The following is a 17,444-nucleotide window of genomic DNA, read 5'->3' as shown; positions in this document are numbered from 1 at the left end:
CTGGAAATGACGGTTTCTGCATTCTCCAAAGAAAGGGTTTCTGAACTGCTGCAAACACACATCAGTTTAACTCTGGAAGTTGAATACACACATTGACAACCATTCAGCCTGTTCTCCCATCCACTCTGGAATGTCCAAACGCAGGTTTTAGAAGAAACGTGTTTCTACCTCGCTGAATCTAAACAAAGATGCAATTTCCTAAAAGGAACCAACACACAGCAGATGAGTTCCTTAGAAGCGGCTCTTCTGTGTTTTAAACGCATTCTTACTGCTAACTCTTATATGCGTCTCTAGGGCTGGAAATGACGGTTTCTGCATTCTCCAAAGAAAGGGTTTCTGAACTGCTGCAAACACACGTCAGTTTAACTCTGGAAGTTGAATACACACACTGACAACCATTCAGCCTGTTCTCCCATCCACTCTGGAATGTCCAAACGCAGCTTTTAGAAGAAACGTGTTTCTTCCTCGCTGAATCTAAACATATATGTAACTTCCTAAAAGGAGCCAACACACAGCAGATGAGTTCGTAATAAGCGGGTCTTCTGTGTTTTAAACGCATTCTTACTGCTAACTCTCCTAAGCGTCTCTGGGGCGGGAAAAGACTTTTTCTGCATTCTCCAAAGAAAGGGTTTCTGAACTGCTGCAAACACACAGCAGTTTAACTCTGGAACTTGAATAAACGCATTGACAACCATTCTGCTAGATAGCTCCGTTTTGGTTTTAGAGCAACGTATTTCCCTTTACAGCCAGTTTTCCCATCCACTCTGGAATGTCCAAACGCAGCTTTTAGAAGAAACGTGTTTCTACCTCGCTGAATCTAAACATAGATGGAATTTTCTAAAAGGAACCAACACACAACAGATGAGTTCGTAAGAAGCGGGTCTTCTGTGTTTTAAACGCATTCTTACTGCTAACTCTTATAAGCGTCTCTAGGGCGGGAAAAGACAGTTTCTGCATTCTCCAAAGAAAGGGTTTCTGAACTGCTGCAAACACACATCAGTTTAACTCTTTAAGTTGAATACACACATTGACAACCATTCTGCTAGATAGCTCCGTTTTGGTTTTAGAGCAAGGTATTTCTCTTTACAGCCTGTTCTCCCATCCACTCTGGAATATCCAAACGCAGCTTTTAGAAGAAACGTGTTTCTTCCTCGCTGAATCTAAACATAGATGCAACTTCCTAAAAGGAACCAACACACAGCAGATGAGTTCGTAAGAAGCGGGTGTTCTGTGTTTTAAACGCATTCTTACTGCTAACTCTTATATGCGTCTCTAGGGCTGGAAATGACGGTTTCTGCATTCTCCAACGAAAGGGTTTCTGAACTGCTGCAAACACACATCAGTTTAACTCTGGAAGTTGAATACACACATTGACAACCATTCTGCTAGATAGCTCCGTTTTGGTTTTAGAGCAAGGTATTTCTATTTACAGCCTGTTCTCCCATCCACTGTGGAATGTCCAAACGCAGCTTATAGAAGAAACGTGTTTCTACCTCGCTGAATCTAAACATAGATGCAACTTCCTAAAAGGAACCAACACACAGCAGATGAGTTCGTAAGAAGCGGGTGTTCTGTGTTTTAAACGCATTCTTACGGCTAACTCTTATATGCGTCTCTAGGGTTGGAAATTACTGTTTCTGCATTCTCCAAACAAAGGGTTTCTGAACTGCTGCAAACACACATCAGTTTAGCTCTGGAAGTTGAATACACACATTGACAACCATTCTGCTAGATAGCTCCGTTTTGGTTTTAGAGCAACGTATTTCTCTTTACAGCCTGTTCTCCCATCCACTCTGGAATGTCCAAACGCAGCTTTTAGAAGAAACGTGTTTCTACCTCGCTGAATCTAAACAAAGATGCAATTTCCTAAAAGGAACCAACACACAGCAGATGAGTTCCTTAGAAGCGGCTCTTCTGTGTTTTAAACGCATTCTTACTGCTAACTCTTATATGCGTCTCTAGGGCTGGAAATGACGGTTTCTGCATTCTCCAAAGAAAGGGATTCTGAACTGCTGCAAACACTCATCGGTTTAACTCTGGAAGTTGAATACACACATTGACAACCATTCTGCTAGATAGCTCCGTTTTGGTTTTAGAGCAAGGTATTTCTCTTTACAGCCTGTTCTCCCATCCACTCTGGAATGTCAAAACGCAGCTTTTAGAAGAAACGTGTTTCAACCTCGCTGAATCTAAACATAGATGCAACTTCCTAAAAGGAACCAACACACAGCAGATGAGTTCGTAAGAAGCGGGTCTTCTGTGTTTTAAACGCATTCTTACTGCTAACTCTTATATGTCTCTCTAGGGCTAGAAATGACGGTTTCTGCATTCTCCAAAGAAAGGGTTTCTGAACTGCTGCAATCACACATATATTTATCTCTGGAAGTTGAATACACACATTGACAACCATTCTGCTAGATAGCTCCGTTTTGGTTTTAGAGCAAGGTATTTCTCTTTACAGCCTGTTCTCCCATCCACTCTGGAATATCCAAACGCAGCTTTTAGAAGAAACGTGTTTCTTCCTCGCTGAATCTAAACATAGATGCAACTTCCTAAAAGGAACCAACACACAGAAGATGAGTTCGTAAGAAGCGGGTGTTCTGTGTTTTAAACGCATTCTTACTGCTAACTCTTATATGCGTCTCTAGGGCTGGAAATGACGGTTTCTGCATTCTCCAAAGAAAGGGTTTCTGAACTGCTGCAAACACACATCAGTTTAACTCTGGAACCTGAATACACACATTGACAACCATTCTGCTAGATAGCTCCGTTTTGGGTTTAGAGCAAGGTATTTCTCTTTACAGCCTGTTCTCCCATCCACTGTGGAATGTCCAAACGCAGCTTATAGAAGAAACCTGTTTCTACCTCGCTGAATCTAAACATAGATGCAACTTCCTAAAAGAAGCCAACACACAGCAGATGAGTTCATAATAAGCGGGTCTAATGTGTTTTAAACTCATTCTTACTGCTAAGTCTCCTAAGCGTCTCTGGGGCGGGAAAAGACTTTTTCTGCATTCTCCAAAGAAAGGGTTTCTGAACTGCTGCAAACACACATCAGTTTAACTCTGGAAGTTGAATACACACATTGACAACCATTCTGCTAGATAGCTCCGTTTTGGTTTTAGAGCAAGGTATTTCTCTTTACAGCCTGTTCTCCCATCCACTCTGGAATATCCAAACGCAGCTTTTAGAAGAAACGTGTTTCTTCCTCGCTGAATCTAAACATAGATGCAACTTCCTAAAAGGAACCAACACACAGAAGATGAGTTCGTAAGAAGCGGGTGTTCTGTGTTTTAAACGCTTTCTTACTGCTAACTCTTATATGCGTCTCTAGGGCTGGAAATGACGGTTTCTGCATTCTCCAAAGAAAGGGTTTCTGAACTGCTGCAAACACACATCAGTTTAACTCTGGAAGTTGAATACACACATTGACAACCATTCTGCTAGATAGCTCCGTTTTGGTTTTAGAGCAAGGTATTTCTCTTTACAGCCTGTTCTCCCATCCACTCTGGAATATCCAAACGCAGCTTTTAGAAGAAACGTGTTTCTTCCTCGCTGAATCTAAACATAGATGCAACTTCCTAAAAGGAACCAACACACAGAAGATGAGTTCGTAAGAAGCGGGTGTTCTGTGTTTTAAACGCATTCTTACTGCTAACTCTTATATGCGTCTCTAGGGCTGGAAATGACGGTTTCTGCATTCTCCAAAGAAAGGGTTTCTGAACTGCTGCAAACACACATCAGTTTAACTCTGGAAGTTGAATACACACATTGACAACCATTCTGCTAGATAGCTCCGTTTTGGTTTTAGAGCAAGGTATTTCTCTTTACAGCCTGTTCTCCCATCCACTCTGGAATATCCAAACGCAGCTTTTAGAAGAAACGTGTTTCTTCCTCGCTGAATCTAAACATATATGTAACTTCCTAAAAGGAGCCAACACACAGCAGATGAGTTCGTAATAAGCGGGTCTTCTGTGTTTTAAACGCATTCTTACTGCTAACTCTCGTAAGCATCTCTGGGGCGGGAAAAGACTTTTTCTGCATTCTCCAAAGAAAGGGTTTCTGAACTGCTGCAAACACACATCAGTTTAACTCTGGAAGTTGAATACACACATTGACAACCATTCTGCTAGATAGCTCCGTTTTGGTTTTAGAGCAAGGTATTTCTATTTACAGCCTGTTCTCCCATCCACTGTGGAATATCCAAACGCAGCTTTTAGAAGAAACGTGTTTCTTTCTTGCTGAATCTAAACATAGATGCAACTTCCTAAAAGGAACCAACAAACAGAAGATGAGTTCGTAAGAAGCGGGTGTTCTGTGTTTTAAACGCATTCTTACTGCTAACTCTAACATGCGTCTCTAGGGCTGGAAATGACGGTTTCTGCATTCTCCAAAGAAAGGGTTTCTGAACTGCTGCAAACACACATCAGTTTAACTCTAGCTGTTGAAAACACACATTGACAACCATTCTGCTAGATAGCTCCGTTTTGGTTTTAGAGCAAGGTATTTCTCTTTACAGCCTGTTCTCCCATCCACTCTGGAATGTCCAAACGCAGCTTTTAGAAGAAACGTGTTTCTTCTTCGCTGATTCTAAACATAGATGCAACTTCCTAAAAGGAACCAACACACAGAAGATGAGTTCGTAAGAAGCGGGTGTTCTGTGTTTTAAACGCATTCTTACTGCTAACTCTTATATGCGTCTCTAGGGCTGGAAATGACGGTTTCTGCATTCTCCAAAGAAAGGGTTTCTGAACTGCTGCAAACACACATCAGTTTAACTCTGGAAGTTGAATACACACATTGACAATCATTCTGCTAGATAGCTCCGTTTTGGTTTTAGAGCAAGGTATTTCTCTTTACAGCCTGTTCTCCCATCCACTCTGGAATATCCAAACGCAGCTTTTAGAAGAAACGTGATTCTACCTCGCTGAATCTAAACATAGATGCAACTTCCTAAAAGGAACCAAGACACAGAAGATGAGTTCGTAAGAAGCGGGTGTTCTGTGTTTTAAACGCATTCTTACTGCTAACTCTTATATGCGTCTCTAGGGCTGGAAATGACGGTTTCTGCATTCTCCAAAGAAAGGGTTTCTGAACTGCTGCAAACACACATCAGTTTAACTCTGGAAGTTGAATACACACATTGACAACCATTCTGCTAGATAGCTCCGTTTTGGTTTTAGAGCAAGGTATTTCTCTTTACAGCCTGTTCTCCCATCCACTCTGGAATATCCAAACGCAGCTTTTAGAAGAAACGTGTTTCTTCCTCGCTGAATCTAAACATAGATGCAACTTCCTAAAAGGAACCAACACACAGCAGATGAGTTCGTAAGAAGCGGGTGTTCTGTGTTTTAAACGCATTCTTACTGCTAACTCTTATATGCGTCTCTAGGGCTGGAAATGACGGTTTCTGCATTCTCCAAAGAAAGGGTTTCTGAACTGCTGCAAACACACATCAGTTTAACTCTGGAAGTTGAATACACACATTGACAACCATTCTGCTAGATAGCTCCGTTTTGGTTTTAGAGCAAGGTATTTCTCTTTACAGCCTGTTCTCCCATCCACTCTGGAATATCCAAACGCAGCTTTTAGAAGAAACGTGTTTCTTCCTCGCTGAATCTAAACATAGATGCAACTTCCTAAAAGGAACCAACACACAGAAGATGAGTTCGTAAGAAGCGGGTGTTCTGTGTTTTAAACGCATTCTTACTGCTAACTCTTATATGCGTCTCTAGGGCTGGAAATGACGGTTTCTGCATTCTCCAAAGAAAGGGTTTCTGAACTGCTGCAAACACACATCAGTTTAACTCTGGAAGTTGAATACACACATTGACAACCATTCTGCTAGATAGCTCCGTTTTGGTTTTAGAGCAAGGTATTTCTCTTTACAGCCTGTTCTCCCATCCACTCTGGAATATCCAAACGCAGCTTTTAGAAGAAACGTGTTTCTTCCTCGCTGAATCTAAACATAGATGCAACTTCCTAAAAGGAACCAACACACAGAAGATGAGTTCGTAAGAAGCGGGTGTTCTGTGTTTTAAACGCATTCTTACTGCTAACTCTTATATGCGTCTCTAGGGCTGGAAATGACGGTTTCTGCATTCTCCAAAGAAAGGGTTTCTGAACTGCTGCAAACACACATCAGTTTAACTCTGGAAGTTGAATACACACATTGACAACCATTCTGCTAGATAGCTCCGTTTTGGTTTTAGAGCAAGGTATTTCTCTTTACAGCCTGTTCTCCCATCCACTCTGGAATGTCCAAACGCAGCTTTTAGAAGAAACGTGTTTCTTCCTCGCTGAATCTAAACATATATGTAACTTCCTAAAAGGAGCCAACACACAGCAGATGAGTTCGTAATAAGAGGGTCTTCTGTGTTTTAAACGCATTCTTACTGATAACTCTCCTAAGCGTCTCTGGGGCGGGAAAAGACTTTTTCTGCATTCTCCAAAGAAAGGGTTTCTGAACTGCTGCAAACACACAGCAGTTTAACTCTGGAACTTGAATAAACGCATTGACAACCATTCTGCTAGATAGCTCCGTTTTGGTTTTAGAGCAACGTATTTCTCTTTACAGCCTGTTTTCCCATCCACTCTGGAATGTCCAAACGCAGCTTTTAGAAGAAACGTGTTTCTACCTCGCTGAATCTAAACATAGATGGAATTTTCTAAAAGGAACCAAGACACAACTGATGAGTTCGTAAGAAGCGGGTCTTCTGTGTTTTAAACGCATTATTACTGCTAACTCTTATAAGCGTCTCTAGGGCGGGAAAAGACAGTTTCTGCATTCTCCAAAGAAAGGGTTTCTGAACTGCTGCAAACACACATCAGTTTAACTCTTTAAGTTGAATACACACATTGACAACCATTCTGCTAGATAGCTCCGTTTTGGTTTTAGAGCAAGGTATTTCTCTTTACAGCCTGTTCTCCCATCCACTCTGGAATGTCCAAACGCAGCTTTTAGAAGAAACGTGTTTCTACCTCGCTGAATCTAAACATAGATGCAACTTCCTAAAAGGAACCAACACACAGCAGATGAGTTCGTAAGAAGCGGGTCTTCTGTGTTTTAAACGCATTCTTACTGCTAACTCTTATATGCGTCTCTAGGGCTGGAAATGACGGTTTCTGGATTCTCCAAAGAAAGGGTTTCTGAACTGCTGCAAACACACATCAGTTTAACTCTGGAAGTTGAATACACACTTTGACAACCATTCTGCTAGATAGCTCCGTTTTGGTTTTAGAGCAAGGTATTTCTCTTTACAGCCTGTTCTCCCATCCACTCTGGAATATCCAAACGCAGCTTTTAGAAGAAACGTGTTTCTTCCTCACTGAATCTAAACATAGATGCAACTTCATAAAAGGAACCAACACACAGAAGATGAGTTCGTAAGAAGAGGGTCTTCTGTGTTTCAAACGCATTCTTACTGCTAACTCTTATATGCGTCTCTAGGGCTGGAAATGACGGTTTCTGCATTCTCCAAAGAAAGGGTTTCTGAACTGCTGCAAACACACATCAGTTTAACTCTGGAAGTTGAATACACACATTGACAACCATTCTGCTAGATAGCTCCGTTTTGGTTTTAGAGCAAGGTATTTCTCTTTACAGCCTGTTCTCCCATCCACTCTGGAATATCCAAACGCAGCTTTTAGAAGAAACGTGTTTCTTCCTCGCTGAATCTAAACATAGATGCAACTTCCTAAAAGGAACCAACACACAGAAGATGAGTTCGTAAGAAGCGGGTGTTCTGTGTTTTAAACGCATTCCTACTGCTAACTCTTATATGCGTCTCTAGGGCTGGAAATGACGGTTTCTGCATTCTCCAAAGAAAGGGTTTCTGAACTGCTGCAAACACACATCAGTTTAACTCTGGAAGTTGAATACACACATTGACAACCATTCTGCTAGATAGCTCCGTTTTGGTTTTAGAGCAAGGTATTTCTCTTTACAGCCTCTTCTCCCATCCACTCTGGAATATCCAAACGCAGCTTTTAGAAGAAACGTGTTTCTTCCTCGCTGAATCTAAACATAGATGCAACTTCCTAAAAGGAACCAACACACAGCAGATGAGTTCGTAAGAAGCGGGTGTTCTGTGTTTTAAACGCATTCTTACTGCTAACTCTTATATGCGTCTCTAGGACTAGAAATGATGGTTTCTGCATTCTCCAAAGAAAGGGTTTCTGAACTGCTGCAAACACACATCAGTTTAACTCTGGAAGTTGAATACACACATTGACAACCATTCTGCTAGATAGCTCCGTTTTGGTTTTAGAGCAAGGTATTTCTCTTTACAGCCTGTTCTCCCATCCACTCTGGAATATCCAAACGCAGCTTTTAGAAGAAACGTGTTTCTTCCTCGCTGAATCTAAACATAGATGCAACTTCCTAAAAGGAACCAACACACAGAAGATGAGTTCGTAAGAAGCAGGTGTTCTGTGTTTTAAACGCATTCTTACTGCTAACTCTTATATGCGTCTCTAGGGCTAGAAATGATGGTTTCTGCATTCTCCAAAGAAAGGGTTTCTGAACTGCTGCAAACACACATATGTTTAATTCTGGAAGTTGAATAAACACATTGAAAACCATTCTGCTAGATAGCTCCGTTTTGGTTTTAGAGCAAGGTATTTCTCTTTACAGCCTGTTCTCCCATCCACTCTGGAATATCCAAACGCAGCTTTTAGAAGAAACGTGTTTCTTCCTCGCTGAATCTAAACATAGATGCAACTTCCTAAAAGGAACCAAGACACAGAAGATGAGTTCGTAAGAAGCGGGTGTTCTGTGTTTTAAACGCATTCTTACTGCTAACTCTTATATGCGTCTCTAGGGCTGGAAATGACGGTTTCTGCATTCTCCAAAGAAAGGGTTTCTGAACTGCTGCAAACACACATCAGTTAAGCTCTGGAAGTTGAATAGACACATTGACAACCATTCTGCTAGATAGCTCCGTTTTGGTTTTAGAGCAAGGTATTTCTCTTTACAGCCTGTTCTCCCATCCACTCTGGAATGTCCAAACGCAGCTTTTAGAAGAAACGTGATTCTACCTCGCTGAATCTAAACATAGATGCAACTTCCTAAAAGGAACCAACACACAGCAGATGAGTTCGTAAGAAGCGGGTCTTCTGTGTTTTAAACGCATTCTTACTACTAACTCTTATAAGCGTCTCTAGGGCGGGAAAAGACGGTTTCTGCATTCTCCAAAGAAAGGGTTTCTGAACTGCTGCAAACACACATCAGTTTAGCTCTGGAAGTTGAATACACACATTGACAACCATTCTGCTAGATAGCTCCGTTTTGGTTTTAGAGCAAGGTATTTCTCTTTACAGCCTGTTCTCCCATCCACTCTGGAATGTCCAAACGCAGCTTTTAGAAGAAACGTGTTTCTTCCTCGCTGAATCTAAACATATATGTAACTTCCTAAAAGGAGCCAACACACAGCAGATGAGTTCGTAATAAGAGGGTCTTCTGTGTTTTAAACGCATTCTTACTGATAACTCTCCTAAGCGTCTCTGGGGCGGGAAAAGACTTTTTCTGCATTCTCCAAAGAAAGGGTTTCTGAACTGCTGCAAACACACAGCCGTTTAACTCTGGAACTTGAATAAACGCATTGACAACCATTCTGCTAGATAGCTCCGTTTTGGTTTTAGAGCAACGTATTTCTCTTTACAGCCTGTTTTCCCATCCACTCTGGAATGTCCAAACGCAGCTTTTAGAAGAAACGTGTTTCTACCTCGCTGAATCTAAACATAGATGGAATTTTCTAAAAGGAACCAACACACAACTGATGAGTTCGTAAGAAGCGGGTCTTCTGTATTTTAAACGCATTCTTACTGCTAACTCTTATAAGCGTCTCTAGGGCGGGAAAAGACAGTTTCTGCATTCTCCAAAGAAAGGGTTTCTGAACTGCTGCAAACACACATCAGTTTAACTCTTTAAGTTGAATACACACATTGACAACCATTCTGCTAGATAGCTCCGTTTTGGTTTTAGAGCAAGGTATTTCTCTTTACAGCCTGTTCTCCCATCCACTCTGGAATGTCCAAACGCAGCTTTTAGAAGAAACGTGTTTCTACCTCGCTGAATCTAAACATAGATGCAACTTCCTAAAAGGAACCAACACACAGCAGATGAGTTCGTAAGAAGCGGGTCTTCTGTGTTTTAAACGCATTCTTACTGCTAACTCTTATATGCGTCTCTAGGGCTGGAAATGATGGTTTCTGCATTCTCCAAAGAAAGGGTTTCTGAACTGCTGCAAACACACATCAGTTTAACTCTGGAAGTTGAATACACACTTTGACAACCATTCTGCTAGATAGCTCCGTTTTGGTTTTAGAGCAAGGTATTTCTCTTTACAGCCTGTTCTCCCATCCACTCTGGAATATCCAAACGCAGCTTTTAGAAGAAACGTGTTCCTTCCTCGCTGAATCTAAACATCAATGCAACTTCCTAAAAGGATCCAACACACAGCAGATGAGTTCGTAAGAAGCGGGTGTTTTGTGTTTTAAACGCATTCTTACTGCTAACACTTATATGCGTCTCTAGGGCTGGAAATGACGGTTTCTGCATTCTCCAAAGAAAGGGTTTCTGAACTGCTGCAAACACACATCAGTTTAACTCTGGAAGTTGAATACACACATTGACAACCATTCTGCTAGATAGCTCCGTTTTGGTTTTAGAGCAAGGTATTTCTCTTTACAGCCTGTTCTCCCATCCACTCTGGAATATCCAAACGCAGCTTTTAGAAGAAACGTGTTTCTTCCTCGCTGAATCTAAACATAGATGCAACTTCCTAAAAGGAACCAACACACAGAAGATGAGTTCGTAAGAAGCGGGTGTTCTGTGTTTTAAACGCATTCTTACTGCTAACTCTTATATGCGTCTCTAGGGCTGGAAATGACGGTTTCTGCATTCTCCAAAGAAAGGGTTTCTGAACTGCTGCAAACACACAGCAGTTTAACTCTGGAAGTTGAATACACACATTGACAACCATTCTGCTAGATAGCTCCGTTTTGGTTTTAGAGCAAGGTATTTCTCTTTACAGCCTGTTCTCCCATCCACTCTGGAATATCCAAACGCAGCTTTTAGAAGAAACGTGTTTCTTCCTCGCTGAATCTAAACATAGATGCAACTTCCTAAAAGGAACCAACACACAGAAGATGAGTTCGTAAGAAGCGGGTGTTCTGTGTTTTAAACGCATTCTTACTGCTAACTCTTATATGCGTCTCTAGGGCTGGAAATGACGGTTTCTGCATTCTCCAAAGAAAGGGTTTCTGAACTGCTGCAAACACACATCAGTTTAACTCTGGAAGTTGAATACACACATTGACAACCATTCTGCTAGATAGCTCCGTTTTGGTTTTAGAGCAAGGTATTTCTCTTTACAGCCTGTTCTCCCATCCACTCTGGAATATCCAAACGCAGCTTTTAGAAGAAACGTGTTTCTTCCTCGCTGAATCTAAACATAGATGCAACTTCCTAAAAGGAACCAACACACAGCAGATGAGTTCGTAAGAAGCGGGTGTTCTGTGTTTTAAACGCATTCTTACTGCTAACTCTTATATGCGTCTCTAGGGCTGGAAATGACGGTTTCTACATTCTCCAAAGAAAGGGTTTCTGAACTGCTGCAAACACACATCAGTTTAACTCTGGAAGTTGAATACACACATTGACAACCATTCTGCTAGATAGCTCCGTTTTGGTTTTAGAGCAAGGTATTTCTCTTTACAGCCTGTTCTCCCATCCACTCTGGAATATCCAAACGCAGCTTTTAGAAGAAACGTGTTTCTTCCTCGCTGAATCTAAACATAGATGCAACTTCCTAAAAGGAACCAACACACAGAAGATGAGTTCGTAAGAAGCGGGTGTTCTGTGTTTTAAACGCATTCTTACTGCTAACTCTTATATGCGTCTCTAGGGCTGGAAATGACGGTTTCTGCATTCTCCAAAGAAAGGGTTTCTGAACTGCTGCAAACACACATCAGTTTAACTCTGGAAGTTGAATACACACATTGACAACCATTCTGCTAGATAGCTCCGTTTTGGTTTTAGAGCAAGGTATTTCTCTTTACAGCCTGTTCTCCCATCCACTCTGGAATGTCCAAACGCAGCTTTTAGAAGAAACGTGTTTCTACCTCGCTGAATCTAAACAAAATGCAATTTCCTAAAAGGAACCAACACACAGCAGATGAGTTCCTTAGAAGCGGCTCTTCTGTGTTTTAAACGCATTCTTACTGCTAACTCTTATATGCGTCTCTAGGGCTAGAAATGATGGTTTCTGCATTCTCCAAAGAAAGGGTTTCTGAACTGCTGCAAACACACATATGTTTAATTCTGGAAGTTGAATACACACATTGAAAACCATTCTGCTAGATAGCTCCGTTTTGGTTTTAGAGCAAGGTATTTCTCTTTACAGCCTGTTCTCCCATCCACTCTGGAATATCCAAACGCAGCTTTTAGAAGAAACGTGTTTCTTCCTCGCTGAATCTAAACATAGATGCAACTTCCTAAAAGGAACCAAGACACAGAAGATGAGTTCGTAAGAAGCGGGTGTTCTGTGTTTTAAACGCATTCTTACTGCTAACTCTTATATGCGTCTCTAGGGCTGGAAATGACGGTTTCTGCATTCTCCAAAGAAAGGGTTTCTGAACTGCTGCAAACACACATCAGTTTAGCTCTGGAAGTTGAATAGACACATTGACAACCATTCTGCTAGATAGCTCCGTTTTGGTTTTAGAGCAAGGTATTTCTCTTTACAGCCTGTTCTCCCATCCACTCTGGAATGTCCAAACGCAGCTTTTAGAAGAAACGTGATTCTACCTCGCTGAATCTAAACATAGATGCAACTTCCTAAAAGGAACCAACACACAGCAGATGAGTTCGTAAGAAGTGGGTCTTCTGTGTTTTAAACGCATTCTTACTACTAACTCTTATAAGCGTCTCTAGGACGGGAAAAGACGGTTTCTGCATTCTCCAAAGAAAGGGTTTCTGAACTGCTGCAAACACATATCAGTTTAGCTCTGGAAGTTGAATACACACATTGACAACCATTCTGCTAGATAGCTCCGTTTTGGTTTTAGAGCAAGGTATTTCTCTTTACAGCCTGTTCTCCCATCCACTCTGGAATGTCCAAACGCAGCTTTTAGAAGAAACGTGTTTCTTCCTCGCTGAATCTAAACATATATGTAACTTCCTAAAAGGAGCCAACACACAGCAGATGAGTTCGTAATAAGAGGGTCTTCTGTGTTTTAAACGCATTCTTACTGATAACTCTCCTAAGCGTCTCTGGGGCGGGAAAAGACTTTTTCTGCATTCTCCAAAGAAAGGGTTTCTGAACTGCTGCAAACACACAGCAGTTTAAATCTGGAACTTGAATAAACGCATTGACAACCATTCTGCTAGATAGCTCCGTTTTGGTTTTAGAGCAACGTATTTCTCTTTACAGCCTGTTTTCCCATCCACTCTGGAATGTCCAAACGCAGCTTTTAGAAGAAACGTGTTTCTACCTCGCTGAATCTAAACATAGATGGAATTTTCTAAAAGGAACCAACACACAACTGATGAGTTCGTAAGAAGCGGGTCTTCTGTGTTTTAAACGCATTCTTACTGCTAACTCTTATAAGCGTCTCTAGGGCGGGAAAAGACAGTTTCTGCATTCTCCAAAGAAAGGGTTTCTGAAATGCTGCAAACACACATATGTTTAACTCTTTAAGTTGAATACACACATTGACAACCATTCTGCTAGATAGCTCCGTTTTGGTTTTAGAGCAAGGTATTTCTCTTTACAGCCTGTTCTCCCATCCACTCTGGAATATCCAAACGCAGCTTTTAGAAGAAACGTGTTTCTTCCTCGCTGAATCTAAACATAGATGCAACTTCCTAAAAGGAACCAACACACAGAAGATGAGTTCGTAAGAAGCGGGTGTTCTGTGTTTTAAACGCATTCTTACTGCTAACTCTTATATGCGTCTCTAGGGCTAGAAATGATGGTTTCTGCATTCTCCAAAGAAAGGGTTTCTGAACTGCTGCAAACACACATATGTTTAATTCTGGAAGTTGAATAAACACATTGAAAACCATTCTGCTAGATAGCTCCGTTTTGGTTTTAGAGCAAGGTATTTCTCTTTACAGCCTGTTCTCCCATCCACTCTGGAATATCCAAACGCAGCTTTTAGAAGAAACGTGTTTCTTCCTCGCTGAATCTAAACATAGATGCAACTTCCTAAAAGGAACCAAGACACAGAAGATGAGTTCGTAAGAAGCGGGTGTTCTGTGTTTTAAACGCATTATTACTGCTAACTCTTATATGCGTCTCTAGGGCTGGAAATGACGGTTTCTGCATTCTCCAAAGAAAGGGTTTCTGAACTGTTGCAAACACACATCAGTTAAGCTCTGGAAGTTGAATAGACACATTGACAACCATTCTGCTAGATAGCTCCGTTTTGGTTTTAGAGCAAGGTATTTCTCTTTACAACCTGTTCTCCCATCCACTCTGGAATGTCCAAACGCAGCTTTTAGAAGAAACGTGATTCTACCTCGCTGAATCTAAACATAGATGCAACTTCCTAAAAGGAACCAACACACAGCAGATGAGTTCGTAAGAAGCGGGTCTTCTGTGTTTTAAACGCATTCTTACTACTAACTCTTATAAGCGTCTCTAGGGCGGGAAAAGACGGTTTCTGCATTCTCCAAAGAAAGGGTTTCTGAACTGCTGCAAACACACATCAGTTTAGCTCTGGAAGTTGAATACACACATTGACAACCATTCTGCTAGATAGCTCCGTTTTGGTTTTAGAGCAAGGTATTTCTCTTTACAGCCTGTTCTCCCATCCACTCTGGAATGTCCAAACGCAGCTTTTAGAAGAAACGTGTTTCTTCCTCGCTGAATCTAAACATAGATGCAACTTCCTAAAAGGAACCAACACACAGAAGATGAGTTCGTAAGAAGCGGGTGTTCTGTGTTTTAAACGCATTCTTACTGCTAACTCTTATATGCGTCTCTAGGGCTGGAAATGACGGTTTCTGCATTCTCCAAAGAAAGGGTTTCTGAACTGCTGCAAACACACATCAGTTTAACTCTGGAAGTTGAATACACACATTGACAACCATTCTGCTAGATAGCTCCGTTTTGGTTTTAGAGCAAGGTATTTCTCTTTACAGCCTGTTCTCCAATCCACTCTGGAATGTCCAAACGCAGCTTTTAGAAGAAACGTGTTTCTACCTCGCTGAATCTAAACAAAGATGCAATTTCCTAAAAGGAACCAACACACAGCAGATGAGTTCCTTAGAAGCGGCTCTTCTGTGTTTTAAACGCATTCTTACTGCTAACTCTTATATGCGTCTCTAGGGCTAGAAATGATGGTTTCTGCATTCTCCAAAGAAAGGGTTTCTGAACTGCTGCAAACACACATATGTTTAATTCTGGAAGTTGAATACACACATTGAAAACCATTCTGCTAGATAGCTCCGTTTTGGTTTTAGAGCAAGGTATTTCTCTTTACAGCCTGTTCTCCCATCCACTCTGGAATATCCAAACGCAGCTTTTAGAAGAAACGTGTTTCTTCCTCGCTGAATCTAAACATAGATGCAACTTCCTAAAAGGAACCAACACACAGAAGATGAGTTCGTAAGAAGCGGGTGTTCTGTGTTTTAAACGCATTCTTACTGCTAACTCTTATATGCGTCTCTAGGGCTGGAAATGACGGTTTCTGCATTCTCCAAAGAAAGGGTTTCTGAACTGCTGCAAACACACATCAGTTTAGCTCTGGAAGTTGAATAGACACATTGACAACCATTCTGCTAGATAGCTCCGTTTTGGTTTTAGAGCAAGGTATTTCTCTTTACAGCCTGTTCTCCCATCCACTCTGGAATGTCCAAACGCAGCTTTTAGAAGAAACGTGATTCTACCTCGCTGAATCTAAACATAGATGCAACTTCCTAAAAGGAACCAACACACAGCAGATGACTTCGTAAGAAGTGGGTCTTCTGTGTTTTAAACGCATTCTTACTACTAACTCTTATAAGCGTCTCTAGGACGGGAAAAGACGGTTTCTGCATTCTCCAAAGAAAGGGTTTCTGAACTGCTGCAAACACATATCAGTTTAGCTCTGGAAGTTGAATACACACATTGACAACCATTCTGCTAGATAGCTCCGTTTTGGTTTTAGAGCAAGGTATTTCTCTTTACAGCCTGTTCTCCCATCCACTCTGGAATGTCCAAACGCAGCTTTTAGAAGAAACGTGTTTCTTCCTCGCTGAATCTAAACATATATGTAACTTCCTAAAAGGAGCCAACACACAGCAGATGAGTTCGTAATAAGAGGGTCTTCTGTGTTTTAAACGCATTCTTACTGATAACTCTCCTAAGCGTCTCTGGGGCGGGAAAAGACTTTTTCTGCATTCTCCAAAGAAAGGGTTTCTGAACTGCTGCAAACACACAGCAGTTTAACTCTGGAACTTGAATAAACGCATTGACAACCATTCTGCTAGATAGCTCCGTTTTGGTTTTAGAGCAACGTATTTCTCTTTACAGCCTGTTTTCCCATCCACTCTGGAATGTCCAAACGCAGCTTTTAGAAGAAACGTGTTTCTACCTCGCTGAATCTAAACATAGATGGAATTTTCTAAAAGGAACCAACACACAACTGATGAGTTCGTAAGAAGCGGGTCTTCTGTGTTTTAAACGCATTCTTACTGCTAACTCTTATAAGCGTCTCTAGGGCGGGAAAAGACAGTTTCTGCATTCTCCAAAGAAAGGGTTTCTGAACTGCTGCAAACACACATCAGTTTAACTCTTTAAGTTGAATACACACATTGACAACCATTCTGCTAGATAGCTCCGTTTTGGTTTTAGAGCAAGGTATTTCTCTTTACAGCCTGTTCTCCCATCCACTCTGGAATATCCAAACGCAGCTTTTAGAAGAAACGTGTTTCTTCCTCGCTGAATCTAAACATAGATGCAACTTCCTAAAAGGAACCAAGACACAGAAGATGAGTTCGTAAGAAGCGGGTGTTCTGTGTTTTAAACGCATTCTTACTGCTAACTCTTATATGCGTCTCTAGGGCTGGAAATGACTGTTTCTGCATTCTTCAAAGAAAGGGTTTCTGAACTGCTGCAAACACACATCATTTTAACTCTTTAAGTTGAATACACACATTGACAACCATTCTGCTAGATAGCTCCGTTTTGGTTTTAGAGCAAGGTATTTCTCTTTACAGCCTGTTCTCCCATCCACTCTGGAATGTCCAAACGCAGCTTTTAGAAGAAACGTGATTCTACCTCGCTGAATCTAAACATAGATGCAACTTCCTAAAAGGAACCAACACACAGCAGATGAGTTCGTAAGAAGCGGGTCTTCTGTGTTTTAAACGCATTCTTACTACTAACTCTTATAAGCGTCTCTAGGGCGGGAAAAGACGGTTTCTGCATTCTCCAAAGAAAGGGTTTCTGAAC

This window comes from Saimiri boliviensis (genome assembly GCF_048565385.1).
Source record: "Saimiri boliviensis isolate mSaiBol1 chromosome 16 unlocalized genomic scaffold, mSaiBol1.pri SUPER_16_unloc_2, whole genome shotgun sequence".
NCBI lineage: Eukaryota > Metazoa > Chordata > Mammalia > Primates > Cebidae > Saimiri > Saimiri boliviensis.
The sequence above is the reverse complement of the archived record's forward strand: the minus strand, read 5'-3'. Positions refer to the sequence as shown.